The 19,214-nt window shown below is 43.8% G+C and overlaps 1 long non-coding RNA gene across 2 annotated transcripts; it reads left to right on the top strand.

Annotated features, from left to right (window-relative positions):
* The first annotated feature begins 466 nt into the window (after nucleotides 1–466).
* LOC146174939 (uncharacterized) lies at nucleotides 467–17,293 on the top strand. 2 transcript variants are annotated; one of them, XR_014702031.1, is made up of 5 exons: nucleotides 467–763; nucleotides 1,899–1,987; nucleotides 2,700–2,751; nucleotides 9,519–9,587; nucleotides 17,146–17,293. It is a non-coding gene; the product is annotated as an uncharacterized LOC146174939 (long non-coding RNA). The 2 variants fall into 2 exon arrangements; XR_014702030.1 differs by having other exon boundaries at nucleotides 468–763; nucleotides 2,697–2,751.
* The last annotated feature ends 1,921 nt before the right edge of the window (nucleotides 17,294–19,214 follow it).

Raw genomic sequence — 19,214 nt, 5'->3', positions numbered from 1 at the left:
AAAAGGAGCAACATGCAGTACGACTTGTCTGACGACGGCGACCGCTAATTGACAAAAAAATAAAAATAAAATAAGAATGGAGTTGATAATGAAATTGTTACGCCTTTGTATATGAAGCTGTACACATTATGGTGCGTTACAAAACCTAAGCAGACACAAAAGCAGATGCAGAAGGAGCTGTGTAAGAACATTGTGTGTGTCAATGTCAAGCGAGACAAAAATGTGTCGTGTAGGCCTATAAAATTTGAAAAATAAATACATAAAAAGGTTGCTTGTATTACGGCCTCCGAGATCACCGTTTGGTGATCTCGGAGGCCATGCTTGTATACATGGTAAAAAGATGTCATAAGTGAAAAAAAAAATAAATGAGGAAAAAGATCGTTAAAATAGAATAACAAGGGCTATATTTGGGCTAAATTGTGTGAGTTACTACTAAAAGAAGAGACAGAAACATTATTTACTCCTTATAGGTGGCGGGTGCGACACACGTGCGATTAGGCCATTTTGGGATCCATTGGTGACATGTGATACCTTGTTCAAGTTCGCGCTGTTCCAATTTCCCGATGAGTCTTTTGCTGTAGAGTATGTTAATGTAATTCAGGGGCACGACGCAGTCGTCAAACGTAACTCAAAAACCTTGCCGACGTTCAGCGGCCCTTCACAGAAGGTCAATCGGATAAACGTTGCCTGGCTCGAGAGGATAAAAAACGGCGGGCAACTGGCTCATCAAAGCTGTTCGTCGCGCAGGCTGTCAAGTCCAGCCGTAAGTATACAAACTGTTATTGTATTTTTTGCAGATGTAGAACTGGCGCCCTTGCATTGAGCCAGATAGCGTTGCTATTTCGCTGTGGCGGTATGCATGCATGTTTATCAAGAAGGAGGAATAGACTCCGCGTATCTCCTCCACCCGCGTCTGGCGCTTCGCCTCGGATGCTGGCTGGTGCGCGTTGTTCTTCGGTCAGGTTGATCGCGCCCAGCTGGGTCTCAGGGTCAGAGCTGTGCAGGGTCTCCCAGGTTCTTTGGTTATTTATATTTACGGCCCTCCTTGGGGAGAAGGGGCATGCACGTAGTACTCAACATGTCGACAGTGCAGTAATTTTTTTTTTCCCAACGTTGGCATTAAGGGAGAAAAAAATACCATGTCACGCCACAGAAAGACTTTTGGCACATATCGCAGTGTCCGGATTTTGCAGTGACGTAAACAAGTGGAGCCATGGTTAAAATACTTTATGCTTGTTTCTGTACTCTGAAGGGACGGAAGAGGAAAGTTTTTCGTCAAGAACTGGTCCTAGATACCAAAAACCGGCGTTATTGGGTTTTTCAGATGCCGTAATTTTTTTACCGGCGAATGTTTATCAATGTTTTTTGGTTAGAACCGGAAAGTACATTGCCTGCTTGTGCCGTCTGTTTTTTTTTTTTTTTTTTTAACGATATTTACTGCCTAAGGGCATCAGTAGGGTATGAGATGAAGAATGAAGAAATGATTAAATTAATGGAAAAAGGTTGGGTGATTTTATGAAGTGAAGGAGTGAGCATGATGTCCCTCCGTCCAGGTGATATACCAGGCAGGATTGTTTGCTGGTAGGCTAGCTATCGCCAAGTGCCGGATTCGTGTCAATTTCAGTGCTGGGCAGTCCCACAGCAAGTGGTGAATGTCGGCTTCAACATTTTTGTTCTTGCATATCGGACACCGTGGGTGGGGATATAAGTGTCCCCGCCCAGGGTGTTCGATATGTAAAAACAAATATGAACGTAGTCATTGCTTTTTCAGAGCAAGAGCTCAATTTTGAACTGTGCCATTTGTATGTTAAGGCAAGTGATGTCATTCACAAGCCATAATATAGAGTGAAGCAAAGACGGGTATGAGAATGTCTGCTAATAGGTTTTCTTCTTCCTAGCTGTGCGCAGCAATCTGGAAATATTACTGAATGCAATGCTTGAGGAAGAGGAGGGATATGGTGATGCCCATCGACTGAAGACCAGCAAGGTTTCTGTCTTCTGTACCTTCCATTCGTGTGTTATAGGCCATAATGAGAAAATGTTTTGTATTGCTTTTTAGATTTCTGTAAAAATGTATTGTTTTCCTTCTTTGACAACAGCATAAAATGCTTACGTTTGCAATCTAATCCCTGAGACAGAGTCAGAAATTAAATAGATCTGCGGGCCATTAAGATATGTTTTAAGATCATCATGTAGCAACTTCCTTATTCGAGTTAGCAGTGTGCTGCAGAAGCCTGTTTGAGCCAGAAATCCTGTACAGGGTGGTCGTGAACCCCATGTGTATCGGCCAGCTCCACAGCATCTTGGAGCTGGTAGATTGTCAAATTATTCAGCAGAAAGCTTTTTATGTTATTTAGTAAGTCTGGCACACCAATTTCAGCGAGTTTGACATGCAGTACATTGGCAAAATAAATTATTTTTCTGAGCCTTAATGGGCAGCTTGGTGGCATCACCTGTTGCCTTAGTGTTGATGCTAAGCTTTCACTATTCTCTTAAGTACCACAGCTTGCTATTGAAAATAATGTTCAAATTGCATTCTTCATTATACCATTAGTCTCTTACATTCCTCCAGGCCTCTTATTGATGAATGGCTGCTGCTTGTTAAAAGCTAGGAATCAGTTCTAAATTGTTTGTGTTTAAGCAGTTAAGCCTCATTTTAAAAAAAAAAATTATGGTGTTTCTTTTTTGTATAATAGAAGCCAGGAAAAGGAAAAGGGGAGACAGCATCTTAGGCTGGAATTAGATCAAAAGGTAAGCAACTACATGTTTTTGGCTATGTTGAAGTAATTAGAAGGCTTATCTATGCATAACTCATATTGAATAAAAAATTGTCATTGGCAATTTAAATACACTTTTGCAATATTATGATCCTCCACATAAATAAGAGTTAAAATCAGTCAAAAAGTTTTCATATTGTGTCTACTGGAGAAATGAATGGCTTGTTTGCAATTTTAATGGCCTGGGAATGCAGCATCATATTATGCATGTAGTGATCACACAGCCTCAGCTCTCTGTGCCAATTTCTACAGGTCATGTTACAGCTAATGATTACTTTTGTAACTGGGGAAGGATTTTCACGGTACAATTGAGTGTCACAATTAAAGGCCTGTGATCAATCATTACATGGCGCTCTCTGGCACATTAAATGATTGGCATGGTGCATGTGCAGAATTAGACATATGATGAGGAATGTTTTTCAATGCCTGTCCCAGTCCTATCTGCCATCACTGCAAATTTGTGACTGCCTGCAACCCAGTATTGATTTCAAAGCTCTGGCTTGACTTAGAAAGGGGTCCATTCACAGCTGGTTCATTTATTGCTATGTCTTGAAGCCGGTTAACCATTGGAGGGCCTGTCTAAGAGTGCACTGTCTCAGCTCAGCGAAACTAACAATAAACGAACGCGCAGCGCAGTGCTAATACAGTGGAACCCCACTATAGTAAACTCGGATATAGTAAAATGAAACTGAAGTCCCAGTTCCTCTTCCATAAGTGACATCTTTTGCCTAAATGGTAAAAACATTTTTGGCAACAATCAGTTGTCGTAAAGTGCACCTGGCCACGGGGATGTACTTCCCTTGAAATTACATCACTGCACACGCACTACTTAGAATCGAAGGGCAGATATAAAAAAAAATGCAAAACTGCTTTTTTAATGGCTTTATCATCAGGCTCACCAACACTAAGGAGCCAACTTTACATAAGCCTTAGAACCGTGAAGGAAAGAATGCAGTGCATAGGATAAAAAAGTAAAGGTGGCTATGAATATGGAAGGAAGGTGGTGCAGTTCACTCAGAAGTAAAAGAGAGGAAAAGCGTAGCAAGAAGTAGGGAAAGAAAGAAATTTCCGAGCTGCAGGGCGAAACACAAGGGAGTGATGGCAAGAAATGTAGGCGCGGCATGTTCAGTTTTGCTGTGCTTGACTGTCACATACATTTCTCATCTATTGCCTTTTAAATGCCCTAAACAGTGGAGCGCAATGCCGTGTACATTCAAGGCTTTAGTTTTCACATGAAATCACTCAGTTGAACAATAATAGAGTAGAATGTTGAGCTAATTGGTGTAACATCTTGGAAGGAGGCAGCAGAGCAGGGGAACAAAACCGAAGAAGCGCACACAGACACAAGGACAACGCTGCACTGACAACTATATTGATCTGAACTTGCGCATCTTTTCTCCTTTCACTTTACCTCTGCAGCTAACTTATTCCTTATCTTTAACATCCTGCCAACAAGCGTAATCTGATTCCTTTTTCAACAGTACCACTGAAGGCGTGGTAACACACTGGTCTTCCGAGCTCCTGATTGCACGTGCTTCGAAAATTTCCCTTGTTAACCTGTCCTGATTCCTTCTCAAAACCTTCACATTGTGAAGGTCAGCTGGACATTTTTGGTCTTTGCAAATACAAATAAAGCAGCCTCTGCAGTGCACTGCGAGGTTGGTGTCTGACTTCTCCGATATTGCTGCAGCGTGCTCTCTAATTTTGTCGTTAATGAATCTTCCTGTTTGTCCAATGTACTGCTTGATGTAGGTTTTTTTTTTTTTTTTTAGCGCAAACAAAGACAAGAAAGGCGAGACACTTGCGCTAAAAAAAAAACAACCCTGCATCAAGATGAACTACCAACTCGCCCAGCAGGAAGTTTTAATCAATGTATTGCTTCCCACAATGTAAGGGAATCTGGTAGACAATCCCCTGGATACAATCGGAGTTCCTTGTCTGGTGCGCAGTTTGGCATCTAGACTTAAACTCCTGGGCCCGCTTGCACAAAACAATCTTACGACTGTCTTAGCTAAGTCCAGACTTAACTGGAGTCTAAAGAATAAGCCACTAGCATGGCCGCTTAAGACTGGAGTCGAGACCTGGCTTCAGTCCTGACTTGAATAAGTCGCTTGTATGATTACGACTCTAGCGCTGTCTTGGTTAAGACACAAGTACGCCAGGTGTCTAAGTAGAGAAATTAGGGAAAAACAGGGATGCGCTGGCACTGTCCCTGCTGTAAGATGTACACATTCCGTCAATTTTGCGTTGTGTAAAATCCGTGCCATTGCTTTGTGCGGCTTAAGATTGTGTTACGAAGAAAAAATGCTCCAAGTGGCTGCTGAGGCCGTTCTGGGAAGCCACTCTGGTGAACATGAACCCGAAGCGTTCGACGTTCGGAACACGAGCCGTCTTAAATAAGCTTGGTCTGTCTAAAGACACCATTTAAGTCTGGACTTAGCTCGGACTTTATCGTGCAAGCCGGCCCTGGTTATTCACTCGAGCAAACTTGCCTTTGGCTCTGTTTTATGTCGCAGGACACAATCCGGATGCCATGTCTGTGTCCAATCTTCATCAAATTATGGGTCAATCCATGAGTATATGGTACCACTGACCACTTATTTCTTTGTTTAAAGAAATAATGTAAAGGGCATCCTCGGAAAAAGGAGCCGTCCAAGCTTACTTTGCGTGCGCCTTTACTGCTGATTCTGATCACATGTCGGTGGCAGCACTTTGCAAAGTGTGGAGGCCACGTGCTCCTGTGTTCTCTTATATTGCTTCTAGCTGTACTATGTCGCATAATTACATGCCAAAGTTATTGGCACGAGCACAAGACTGCCTGTCTTGTTTGCGTGATAGAAAAAGTTATGCGTTCACATAGCCTTTACTGTGTTTAGGGTCCCTAGAAATATTGCTAGTCTGTCGTCCGCCGGCCGCGGCGGGGGCTGCCGCTGAATGATCGCCGCGGTGGCGCTGCGGTGAACCGGAGTGCGCCACTGCTGACGGAGCAGACGACGCGCGCGCCCGTGCGCTTCGAAATGCATTCGCTACATGCTCATTGTCAGGTGCCTTGTACATGCGATGCCGCTCTTTAGTCTTTGATTTCAGGTTAGTCGTAATATTGAATTCGCAGTCGAGTTGTTGGCATAACCACGGATGCGACTTTTTTTTTTTTCGTGAGCGAAGTTTTGCGCGCATGCCCCTGAGCCGATGTAGAAACGAAGCTGCTTTTTATACCCTATTATCCTGCTGAAGCTACCGACGTGCCGTATTGTAATGAAGACTTCTGAGGATTTTGTGCAAACAATTGCGCTTGCATGGAGAACTATACTAGACGCACATTCTAGGCTCCAAGGACCATGTGTGCGAGCAACAGAGCGCGGTCGCCGGCGTTTTCATTCACACTATAGTTTCATCTTAACTTCTTCGGACGTTTAGCTAAGTTATAACACGTATGTAGAACTAGAAACTTTCGGATGCATGCACAATTAAAGCACGCAAGATGGGAACCCGAGCCCTTCAAATCGCACCGCGCTTCAGGCAAACTGCTGATAGGCATTCTTTGGTACTTAGGAAGCCTAGTAGCCACTCATCAGAATATGCCATCACTTTTTTTGACTTCCGTTTTGCAACCTCTAAAACATATTTTAACAGCCAGCTGTTAGTTGAGAGGAAGGGCACTAACACTTCTTTCAAACTCTGTCCTTGAAGGTGTTCATTTTCATTTTTCATTTCACCGAGAGCTTTTACCAGCTTTGCCACCTTGTCCTTCGTACGACAAACTGCTCGAGACATAGAGGTCTGTTTCTTAATTTTTTCTTTTTCTTGACAGGGTGTTCTGAGTTAACTTTCGCAAGTATTTGCAGGCTATATGCATGTTGCATCAGAAATAATGGTACAGTTCGTCGCAAATTAAGCAACGCCCATTGTAGGTGGGAAAGGTCTTGGTAATAGGCTTCAATCCGCTGCCAGGACACAAGCTGAGTTTTGCAATGTCCTGAATAAGATTAATTACCTCTTCTGTCGACTTTACAGCTATCTCCTTGACTTTGTTTCCTCGAATGCACACAGCAGCATTCATGGCAGCTTCACCACTGCGATGGAACAGAACTCGCCGATGGCAATTGCCTCCGGAGATTCGTCCTCGCTTGAGTGGCACTATGCGAATGTTCATTGTTCAACATCAGAAAGATCGACATTTGTCCCCAGTGGCGGTGGCATGCAGCGTTCTGCATTCCTGGAGCAGGCTCACGTCACACTATCCACCACCGCTGTATTCTTCAACTGGCTCCACTGATGCTTCAGGATCAGTGCACTTTTTTTCTTTCTCTTCAGGTCTCCCTGCTGACTGTTTTTGCTCGTACAAGTTGCGCTCCTTTCTCTTGAGAGGCAGGGGTTTCAACAAGTATTTTGGAGTGTCAGGAAACAGCGTTGAGATGGCATCCTTCGTGAGTTGCGTAACATCCCGTGGAATCTCAATTACCTTTACATGTCTTAAAACTTCGCTCAATAAAGCAGGGTTTAAAAGTGTCGCTCACAAACGTCGACACTAGCTTATTCGTGTTACAAGGGCAACCCCAATCCGGATCATCCGATATTTATATATACCGATATTTATATCAACGTCCAGGATTTCCTGTCTGCAACTCACAAAATAATGAGGAAGATATTCACCACTTGTGGGTTTGCCCGCCACTGAAGCCGACAATATCGGCACCTGACGGCAGTGGGCCTTCACCGAGCAACCCATCTTCGTACATTGCTTGCACGCGAGGGCCGTATCATCGTTCTCTCTTGAATTTTATTAGAACACATCCAGCCTATTTTCTTTCATTTATTACGCCTTTTAATTTTCGTTTTGCATATTCTTTTATGCCCTAGCTGAGACAATAAACAATGTTATTGCCTTTGCCGCCACGCTTGATGTTGCGCTCCCACTCTTGCCTCTTCCCTGCGTCTTTCCGTGTCCTGAAGAGAGAACATCTCACCTTGCACGAGCGCTACCCGGTCTTGCACCCGCCAAGAAACACGTGCTATCACGCTTACCCCGTTTTCTAAACATGACGCGATCACATATCGATAAAAAAGGCACACTTGCACACATGCTAGCTAATTTGCGCGCATTCCGGCTCGCGAGCGAAAAAAGTGCACGTGGTGCACGAGCCTTGTCACGGCACCAACGGATCAGCGCGGCGCAGATTCGCAGTACGGCACAACCGCCACAGCACCACGTACACAACGCGACCACGCTCCGAATGCGTACAGCGCCCCCTGCGCTTTCATCCGGGAAGCGGCCAACCGGTTCCATAGAGAACCCCGCTCGGACGGCAGACTAGCAAATACTTCTAGGTACTCTACTGTGTTGAAGAGCTGGAAAGGAGCAGACATTTTCTGCCAGCCAAATAGTCTGTCTCATCATCATTATCATCATCCTTTTCTATCCCTTAAAGGCCCCAAGTGGGGTATTACATTGGGGGGGGGGGGGATCGATAACATACGTATCAGCGGTCAGGAAATGAAAAACGAGAACAGGCACTACAATGCAGTAATACAACAGCAATACAAGAATACCATAAATTGTACCTGAGCACAATTCAAAAACTCCTAAAACAGACTATGGCAGTATAAAAGCAAAAACAAATGCAACATAGACCACAATCACATAAACTCGAAAGAATAAAAATTGCACAGAAAGGAAACCATTGTAGTTGTTTGTTTAGATCGGCAGCAAGTATAGCCGTAAATTTAAATGTCATGCTTGGAGGCTATTGATTCGGATAATTTATTCCATGCTGCAATTGGTCTAGGAAAAAAGGACCTGTTGAAAGCATCAGTGTGACCATGAAGACGCTGAACGCTCATTGAATTATAATGGCAACAAGAAGTGCCTAGTGGCAACTCTAAGAGCAAGTTTGGTCAATGAGGACAAAGTTGTGCAATTTTCCGTCGGAATTTCCAGTGGGTGAAGGTCAAGGGAGGCTTTGATACCAGTTATGTAATCCAAATAATGTGCGCTAAAATGTTATCTGAGCACTGTTGCGATACAGTGCTTGTCGCTCAGACTTAGCACTGTATGCGACTACTTTTTTAGAGTACGAACATTTTCGTTTAATTGGGAACCAGAAATCTTGCATCTAGAAAGAAAAGTGCAAATTTTCTTGGGCTCACTCATTCAGAATGCACCTTGAATATTTTAATCTGAGTGCTCGCTTTGTCTGTTTCATCTGAGGCAGTTGAGACCATTGCGCATTATTTTGAGCAAGTGAGTCCATTTAACCGAGCAGCTGGCGGGTGCGTATGTAGGCACACCTTCTTCCTGTAGGTATTGCTTTATGTACACTGGAATATGGACACTGCCTCCTTGCATTCCAATCTTATAGTTGGTGCTGTGCAGTGGTAGCTCATTCGGCGTTGGTTGTACAATACATAGCTGCCTTTTGTGGTGCCACCTCAAGGACGATTTCTAAACTCTGCAAGTGATACCTTTCTGATTATGTCTGCAGACCTTGTGCAGGAGCAAATGGAAAAAAAAAAAAGAAGGTTATTTTCTAAGGCCCAGACAAAGGCAAATAAGTTTTACTCAGTAGCATTGTTGGTTGCTGCACGACATAGTGCAAATGATTTCTAGCTGAGTAGCATCTTTGTGTTGCTCTGTGCTGTCGGCAGCTAAATAAGTTTGCGAAATTTAAACTTCACCCATCTGAAGCTCCAATGTGCAGTGTTGCTCATGTTTTCTTTCTGTTATGTTCTGTTGTTTTATAGAGTTGCCAGAACTTGTTGACGTCTTCAATACTTCTGGGATGGCTGGTGCAGCAGCAGGAAATACTGGAGGTACTGAGTGTTTTTGCTGTCCTGTAAGTGTTGATCAACTGATGCAATGAAAATTAAGTTAACCTGTAGCCCTTTATAAGAGGCACCTATTCTGCATTATTTTTTTATACCCGTTGCTAAGCATTATTCTCTCAGAAAGTACTGTGTGTCAAGTTGGGTAGTGTAAATGCCTCATTGGGGCACTGAAAATTGACCTGACAGAGCTGCACAGTCTAAGCAGTAAGAAATCTAATCAGCCCAGATACACCTTCAGTTTTACTATGAACAGAAGAGTTTAACATCAAGTCTAAACAATGTTTGTTGCGCTGTTGGGACCATGAAGGTGGCACATCTATTAGATCAAGGTAGGGAATTCGCTTGTAGGATGAAAGAGCACTGAACAAGTGTAGAGGGGGAGCCTCAGTTAGCAAGCCGAGCCAACATTTCGACAAGGGGACTTGTCTTCGTCTGGGCAGCACAATTACTAGTGGAGGTTTTAAATACGGTTTTGCTTCCGAAGAAGACAATCTAGGGAGGGGGGGGGGGGGGGGAGAAAGAAGCAGGGCGAGAAGTGAAAGAATGTTTCCTTGGGTATGAATTTCTGTGAGCATGGAACCAGTGCTTTCATCATCGCATGAAAAAAAAAAGAAAAAAAAAAGAAAAGCAGCAGCAGCAAGAAAATTTAATATGCAAAGTAAACGATTGTCAGCACCTAAAGCAGGTTCGATGCTGACACGTGTTTCTTGAAAGGGGACAGGTAGAACGAAAGGAAGATGGTTTACCCGGTATGAAGAAGTACTGAACAAGGGTAAAAGGGGTGCGCCTCAGTTCACAGGTCGAGCCAACTTTTCGACAAGTGGACTTGTTTTCGTCTGGGCAAAGTGATTATCACTGGCAAGGGTTTAAATATTCTTTTGCTTTCGAAGAAGAAAAGATTAGGAGGGGAAAGTGGGTGAGAAGAAAGTAGGTGAAGGTAAAGCCCCTCAATAAACTAAAAGTAGCGCCATCTCCTCTCTCCTCCTCCTCCGGCGGCGCCGCTCCTCCTCTCGCATTTCGACCGTGGCTCCACCTACGGGGTGCGCGACTAGCGCGCGTTCTCCGGAGCAGGCGCCCTTCACAGCCGTCTCGAACAGCGCCGATCGAGCCGGCCGTGCGCCGGGTCTCACCAGAGCCTTGCATTTTGTCGCAATGTGTTCAGGTTAAAATGTTACTCACTGCTGAAACATAATTACCGAATTTTGACAGGGATTTCCCGCCAGAATAGTTTCAGCTGTGAGTGTCATACACCACATATACGCGATTTCGGCGTTCGTTCAACTCGCCGTCATCTCCGTGTGTCCGTAGTTCGTCACATTTGGCCACTCAGCGGAATGCTTTATAAAAATTGTAACTAGGCGGCGGACAGGAACAATTTTGGAACAGTCTGTGTATGGTTTCTTTGCAGCGTTGACTGGATTGCGAGCTGCCGGTAAACTTGAGAAGTGTGGCAGCAGCTGTCTTCCATGTATATTCAACTTCAGCTGCAGATCAAATTAACTATAGGCGGCGGAAGCTGCAGTCTGTGTGGAGTCTTTGCAGCTTTGATTGACTTGTGAGCTACCGGTAAACTTGGGGAGGGAGGTAGCAGTTATTTTTTTTATATTTGGCGTTGAGACGGTGCCGTGTTCAGCTGCCATGGTGTGTCACCATACGTACACGATTTTGGCGACGATTTAACTCGCCTTCACCTCCTTGAGTCCGTCAGCCGTTGACAAAAGTGCGCAACATGCTTGAAAAAAAATTAACTAGGCTGCGGAAGCTGCAGTCTGTGTGGTTTCTTTGCAGGTTGGACTGAATTGTAAGCTACCGTGAAACTTGAGAAGCGTGGTAGCAGTTTTGTTTTTATATTTTGCGCTGAAACGGTTCCGTTTTCAACTGTCAGTGCGTGACACCATTTGTACGCGATGTCTGCATTGGTTGAACTCGCCTTCACCACCGTGCTTCTATCAGCCGCCGGCCAAAGAGCGCAACATGCTTGAAAAAAAATTAAATAGCCAGCGGGAACGATTTAGTAGCAGTCCGCGTGGCAGCAAAACACACGGCGATATGTGCCGCGCGCGCGCTGCCCGCCCCGCTGGAGAGGAGGAAGCTGCACGCCCAGCAAAAAAAAAGCGCGCGCGCGCACGTGACGGCGCTCGGCCAATGAGAAGGTCGAACGACGAAGGAGAGCGCAGGAGAGGAGGCGGGCGGCAAACTTCACATATTGGCGCTACTTTTAGTTTATTGAGGGGCTTTAGGTGAAGGAGTGTGGAGGGGAGGATGGGTGAGAAGGAAGTAGGTCATGCAGTGAAAAAATAAATAAATCTTCAGTATGTATTTCTCAGCCTGGAACCAGGGATCTTGTGGTGGCCTGCAAAAGAAGTAAAAGCAGCATACCAGGAAAAACTAAAATACCGGGTAGATGATGTGTCACCACTTAAGAGGGTTTGGTGCAGATACACCTGACAAAGGGACAGGCTTTGCAAAGGGCAAAGAAAAAGTTTGAGGACAAACTCAAGCAACAAGTGATAAGGGGGAAATGTGTTTGGAGAAGCATGTACAGCTTATGCTATTGCAGAAGGGAATAGAGTGTACATGCGTAGTGAATAAACTGTACAATTAACGCTATGTGGGATTGTTTCCACGAATAGTTATATTGCATAGGGAATATACTTAAGGGATTCTCTTAAGTGGTGACTAATCATCTACCCGGTATTGTAGTTTTTCCTGGTATGCTGTTTTACTTCTTTTGCTGGCCACAGGATCCCTGGTTCCAGGCTGAGAAATACATACTGAAGATGTTTTTTTTTGTTCACTCCATGACCTACTTTCTTCTCATCTTCTCACCCATCCTCCCCTCCCCACTCCTTCACCTGCTTTATTCTCACCCACTTTCACCTCCACAGCTTTTCTTCTTTGGAAGCAACAGCGTATTTAAACCCCTGCCACTGATGATCGCTTTGCCCAGACGAAGACAAGTCCACTTGTCGAAATGTTGGCTCGACCTGCAAACTGAGATGTACCCCTTTTACATTTTAGGAAACGTAGCGCAAAGAAGACAAGCACAAATGCAAACTCACCAACTCACCCAATTCAGCATTCTTGTACCCCTTTTATCCTTGTTCAGTGCTCCTTCATACATTGAAAGGGACAAGCATTCCAAAGGGACCTGATGAGCAATACAGCTAGCTGCATGGGAACAGCTATCAAGAGGTTTTGGAAAGGGGAGAGAAGGACAAAAAAAAAATTAAAATAACCACAAATCAGAGTATACTATACCTGCCAAGCATGGCATTATCTGAAACGATTCAAGGGGGAACCAAAGTAAGAAGTAATGAGAAACGAACATGTTTGAAAAAACACTTGGAGCTTTTGCTATTACAGGAGGGGGGGCAGGGATACAGAGTATGTACATATGCTATGAATAAAGTGTACTATTTACACTTTATGGGATTGTTGTCATGACTAGTTGTGGCAGAGAGGAAATATATTTAAGGAATACTAATGCTTCTTTCAAGATATTGTTGCAAGATAACGACAACGAAGTGTTTCCTTCACTTGCCTCTTGGAAGGGACAAGGAGATGACAACAAAGTGGGCCTGGTTCCATGTTGCTGCTCGCGGCTATGCTTGTTGAGGCTGTTGTAAATATACTGTAAATACATAGTTTCCACGTAACAATATTTGCTCCTGTTGGTTCCAATCTTCTAAATTTATGGATTAGATATGCCACCCTATATTTTGTGTCCCTTGAAGATTTAAAGCCCAACATGGAGAATAAATAAATTTCAATAACCTTACGGCCCATCTGATTGAAATGCTGAGAAGCTGCTTTTGGGAGGTTTTTGCCTGTGTCTGCCCGATGTTCATTTACCCTTCTGTTCATTGATTGCCCAGTCTCTTTCGGACAAGTTCGGAGCCATAATTGAAAACCTGCTTGAAAAGCCATGCCCTTTGCTGACTGCAAATATCGCTCTGTAGGATGAGTAAATGAATGCGCTTCTTCGACTGCGATGGGCAAGGCACTGATGCGTGGGGTGCAGCACAGATGTCCTCACAGCTTCTCCGCACCTCCAGTTCCCCCAATTTACTGCATGTAACACACTGCTCCCCTGCAAGTCCACCGTCGTCTGGGGAAGCCATCGCGCAGGGCAAGCCACGAAACTTTCGCTTACCAGTGACGACTTGAAATGTGCCCATGCCACAAAAGTGTAATGCGATGATTAATTACAGTACTGGTACCGGCAGCTGATCAGAGTTATCAAAGCTTATGCTACGCCGCACGTTCAGACTATAGGGATGGTCGACTCTGGCAAAAAAAAAAGAAAAAAAAAACAGATCTGCCGCTCCAAGCGGCCTGGAGTAGAAGTTGCAGTGAAGGCATGTCGTGAATGTGGCAGTTAGTCTTACCGCCATATTCACGACTGCGCCTTCACTCTAACTTCTACTCCAAGCGGCCCCCGAGGCCCGTTTTTCGTTTCAGAAAACAACCTCCACTCGAATAACTCCCAACAGTGGCAGAGAGAACTCGAGTTTTCTCAAGAGTCTCTAGTCCGCAGTGCCGCTGCCTTGGCGCCGCTCCTCGACCACTCCACTTGTAAACACTGAGGACATCACATCGTTTGCTCGCTGTGTGGACTTTGTTCTACCGGTATACCAAACTTCACGAAAGTGGATATGACGAGGATGCACCAAACCTTTCTCTAAAGCATTGGCTGAAAGTGACAGCGACCCAGGACATCTGGCACGTTATAGTTTTACAGGTGTGGCCGTAGCCTCTTGCTGCCCGTGCCGAGCTTTTATAACTGTGATCAGCCGCCGGTACCAGTACTGTAATTGATTATCGCATTATGCGTCTGTGGTGTGGGTACATTTCAAGTCGTTGCCGATGAAGTGAACAACTTTTCGGAGCCTACTGAGTGCAGAGTTGAGGCGCGCATTTCACGGTAAATGGTGAGCTTGCTTGCAGGTGGACTCGAGCTGTGGGGGAGGCGCACTCCTTCCATAGCTCGCCTTGTCTGATGAACGGCGGCAAACTTGTCGTGGGGGAACAGCATGTCACATGCAGTAAGCTGGGGTGCACCGAAGGCGCGGTGGGGCTGTGCGGACATCTGTGCTGCACCCCACGCATCAATGGCTTGCCTGTCACCTGAGGGTACGTAGTGCGTCTTCGGACGCGCGGCACTGTCGAGGGAGTGCATTGGTGTGCTTGTCCTACGGAAGGATATTCACTGCCAGCAAAGGCATTCTCTTCAAGCACATTTTCAGTTAGGGCTCCGAATTCAGTGTGTATGCGCTGAAACGCACTGTGAAGCAGCATGCAGGTTTTCACCGTTTGCCCCCGAGCCCTCTGAAGGCCAAAGCCATGTTCATAGAAAGTGCCGGCTTTTACTTTTTTTTTTTTTTCAAATGTATTTTGATGTCTGTCAAAGCATGGAAATAAAAAAAAAAAGGCAAAGCAGCAAAGGGCGAGAACATCTCACACCAAACAAATAAAACTCTGTCACCAGCAGCGACTGTTGCCAGGCGCAAAAGCATTTTTGGTAGTTTTTCACAGCCACCCTTTTCATCTAGCCCACAAAACAAGTTCCACTATGCTCTTAACATCGAACTTGCTTGCGAAGGTTGTTGAAGACTCAACATGAAAAACTAAGCGTGCTACTTTAGCACACAGTTTTCGGGCCAAAAGTACGCCTTAATTTCATCCCCATACGCCATTTGCGCTGCTTCGAGTAGAGAGAGAACTTGTCAGAGGAAATGCCGAGTTGGATTCATGAATCCTAATTGGCCCTGAAGTGGAGGAGTGGCTGTTTTCTCCACTCCAAGCACTGGTGGTAGAGCGTCGAGTCGAGGCACGTTTACAACATGGGCGCTAGTTTGCATTCATGTGAGAAAACCATTGAGAACTTATAGTACAAGAATCAAACTGAACTTGGTGGTCTATATTGCAGAGACTTTAAGTTTGCACATCCCATTCCTATTATACCTGCAATGCAGTTGCAGGCTTTCAGGCACCGTTAAAACATTCACAGCGCCAATTGGTTTCGTATTGAGTGGGAGCACCCATTTCATAGCAGTTGTATCAACACATGAAGCTCATGATAATTTTTGATGGCAATGTTTGTACCTCCAGCCGTCAGTCAGGATTTTGATTGAGATGTCCCAAATTTGGTCAAAAGGTTTTCTGTGGGTAAAATTAATGGTAGAGCACCTGTTTGGAGCAGCTTGGCTCCACAGAAAATTTCAACTGTACTGATATTTTGAGGTATGCAATTGTATGTTACCAAAGCTTTACTTGTTTCGTTTGCTGTTTCTTCCAAATTCGCTTGTATTATAGTCACAAATGCATGCATTCAAGATTAAGCGGAAAGGGAAGGGTTTGAAAACTTGGGTTTTGTATTTTCTACACCGCTAAAAGACAAACTGTTCATGCAGTGAAGTTCGTAATATAACAGTGTTTTTTTTTTTTTTTTATATAAATGCTGCTGTGTAAAAACAAAATTTCGTTGTAAATTAGGATGGATTAGGGTGGACGTTAAGAAGCGGAGATTTTTTTTTTTTTCTTGTTTTTTTGCCAGAGTCGACCGTCCTTGTCGTCTGAACGTGAGGAGTAGCATAAGCTATGGTGGATGCGAATGTTAAGAAGCGGCACATTTATCTTTTTTTTTTTTTGTGAGAGTTGTCCATTCTTGCATTTATAAATCAACGAAAGCATGCGGTCAGCTGTGATCATGACACCGGCTTTTAGAAGGGCGGTACTGGTATATCTAACCTGGCCAGATTTGGGCTGCATTTGAGAATTTTATTCACTTATTTTGCGTAAATAGGGGCTGCTATATTTGTTACAGCTTACAGTATTTATTATTTTCTTACAGTATTTGATTGTTTTAAATGTTAAAAAGAGGGCTTTAATTTGTGTCTTGTTTCCTTCCTCTTCAGTTCATGCGATGTCAAAATTTCCCCACCTACCTTACTCTATGGTCCAGAGTTTTTTGCGTCACAAATTCAACAATGCAGCGAGTGCATTGAAGAAAGCAAGTAAAGAATCATAAACGGGAAGGGTCAGGGTTCGGGCTAGTGGGTAATCTACATGAGGTTCCATAGTGCACATTAAAGAAGGGACAGAACACGAGCGCTCGTGTTCGGTCCTTTCTTTGATGCACGCTATGGAACCTCATGCATAAACGGGAAGTATGTTTCATTTCTCATTCTCTGATAAAAAAAAAAAATATGCTTCCAAGATTCTAACCCGCACTCCTTTATTCTGAAAAATGGAACTATTATATTCATGTCAGGATCAGATAAAAAAACAATGCCCCATTGTGGTTTCCATTACAGGTTGGTGGCTTTGCCATAGTCTACATTTCAAATACGGCGTTTCAGACATTGCGGTTTCCAACTCCAGCTCAGCTTTTTTACTTTTGTTTTGTCATCATTCATAACCATGTTAAGAAGGAACGAACCATCTGGTTTCTCAAGCTTGTTCTTGTAGCAGTATAGGATTGTTAATTGGAATGTTAAAAAGCCTACTTTAATTTGTGTCTTGTTTTCTTCCTTTTCAGTCCACGTTGCGTCCAAAGTTTGGAACCTATCCAGATCTGCGGTCCGGACTTTCTACTTGCTTTCGTTTAGCACGAGATCAGTGTTTTGTTACTCTATATATTGGTGTATTGTAGCACTGTTTCTTGAAAATTAAACTCTGTAAATAGATATTGAGTGGCATAGGCGTATTTCTTTTCCATGGACTGTATTGTGATTTAATGTGTGATATGATATGGCCGAAATTGTTTGCTGCGAGTACTATGAAAGACCCCATAGTGGAGGGCTTTGGAAATTTCGACCACCTGGGGTTCTTTAATGTGCACTGACATTGCACAGCACTCAGGCGCCTTGCTTTCCACTTCCATCGAAAAGTTGCTGCTGCGGCCAGGATTCGATCCCACATCCTCGGGCACAGAAGTCTTGCACCCTAACCACAGCACCACCACGGTGGGTCATTGTACTCAAATGCTTCAAATAAAGATATAAAGGAAGTTGTGTCACATATATTCAGACTGGGTGGGTAAAATACGGACGGAAATAACGGTAAGTTAGCTTAAGTAACATTGACTTTTGAAAACTGTCAACCAAGGAGCATGAAAAAGGGTCATGACAATGGGCACAAATGTCGCATTGAGGTGTTTGTCGGTATTGCCCTTCATTTATGTTTCTCGGTAGCTAGTTTTCAAAATGTCGGACATATTTTCAGCATTTGGCAGCTATATTTTTGGTGCATTTTTGCAACATTTTTGTAATGCATCAAAAATATGAGCGCATCACATTTTTCATGTATTTTTAGTGCATTCCGAGAATGGTATAAATTTATGCTTTTAGTATATTATTAGTATATTTTTCTTGGTTTGGAAAATATAACTGCAACATATTTGTAATGCTCCAAAAAATATGAGCGCATCCTATTTTTCATATATTTTTAATCCATTCCAAGGGTACTTTCTCCCAGCATGAAAAATAGGTCAAGTACATTAGTAATACTTTCAAAGTACATTGTCAGTCTATTGGTGGAAGATTTTGTGAACCCTGCCAAGCTGAAGAAAGTACATTTTCAGTATGTTAGAAATATGCTCAATAGGCGAAAAGCATATTTTAAACATATTTATATTAAGATATGCAGTGTTGTACTGCTAGTATATTTATAACATATTTGTATGGCATTGGGACAAAAAAATGCGAAATTAATACGAAATAAATACAATGCGTTTGAAGTACATTTTTAGTGTGCCTGTTTTTTGCTAAGGGGCCGCACAGATCCAACCAGTGGCGTGTCACAGTTGCGGACGTCGCTGCATTCACAGGCCTTTATTTACAAGAGCATGTTACTCCGGGATGAGCTCTCATGTGTCGCTCAAGCGTCTTCGACTTCGGCATCTTCGACATCTTTCCCCTCGCATCAATCTCTCCTCAGCCATCGCGGACAGCAGACGTGAAAGCGCGGTGCTCCCTGGACCTCGGCTCCGAGCCGCACGACACGTCATGAAGCAGCTTGTCCTTACCTCCATTACTAATTTAAACAGCGCGAACATCAAGACAAAGGAAAATATAAAAGGAAGCCACAGTACAAGCGTTCACTCAAAAATATGCCTAAGCCTTCACTACAAGGCCCAGATAAAAACAAATTTGACGAAAATGAAACAATGACGTGAAACAACCCCTGGGTTCACCTGCTGCACAAAAAATAACTAAAAAAAGACATCTCTTTGCTTGAAAGAGCAAGAGTAGGCTTGCTGACACACTTATTGTCCGTTGAAATAAAATATGATTGAACTATCTCTCTCGTCATCTTTTCTTTGTGGCGATACAAAATCCTAGTCTGATCAAGAGTAGGAGTACACTTCTTCTCATTTGTCATTGTTTCACATAAATGGCAATGTGAGACCGGGAATGTTTTGTCCTTGCCACTTTTCAAGTTCTGGTTTTCCAGTAATCTCTTGTTAATACAGCGTCCTGTTTCTCCTATATAACAGGCTCCACAAGAGAGTGGAAGCCTGTACACAACACCAGTCTTACATCCAACGAATGGGTGCCTATGTTTCACCCCACATTCTTTCTTCTTCGATTGTCTTTCCCTTTTAAT

Source organism: Amblyomma maculatum, chromosome 11, assembly GCF_055883805.1.
Source record: "Amblyomma maculatum isolate TAMU_Amacu chromosome 11, ASM5588380v1, whole genome shotgun sequence".
NCBI lineage: Eukaryota > Metazoa > Arthropoda > Arachnida > Ixodida > Ixodidae > Amblyomma > Amblyomma maculatum.
Note: the sequence above shows the minus strand (reverse complement) of the source record. Positions and strands in the feature narration are given on the sequence as shown.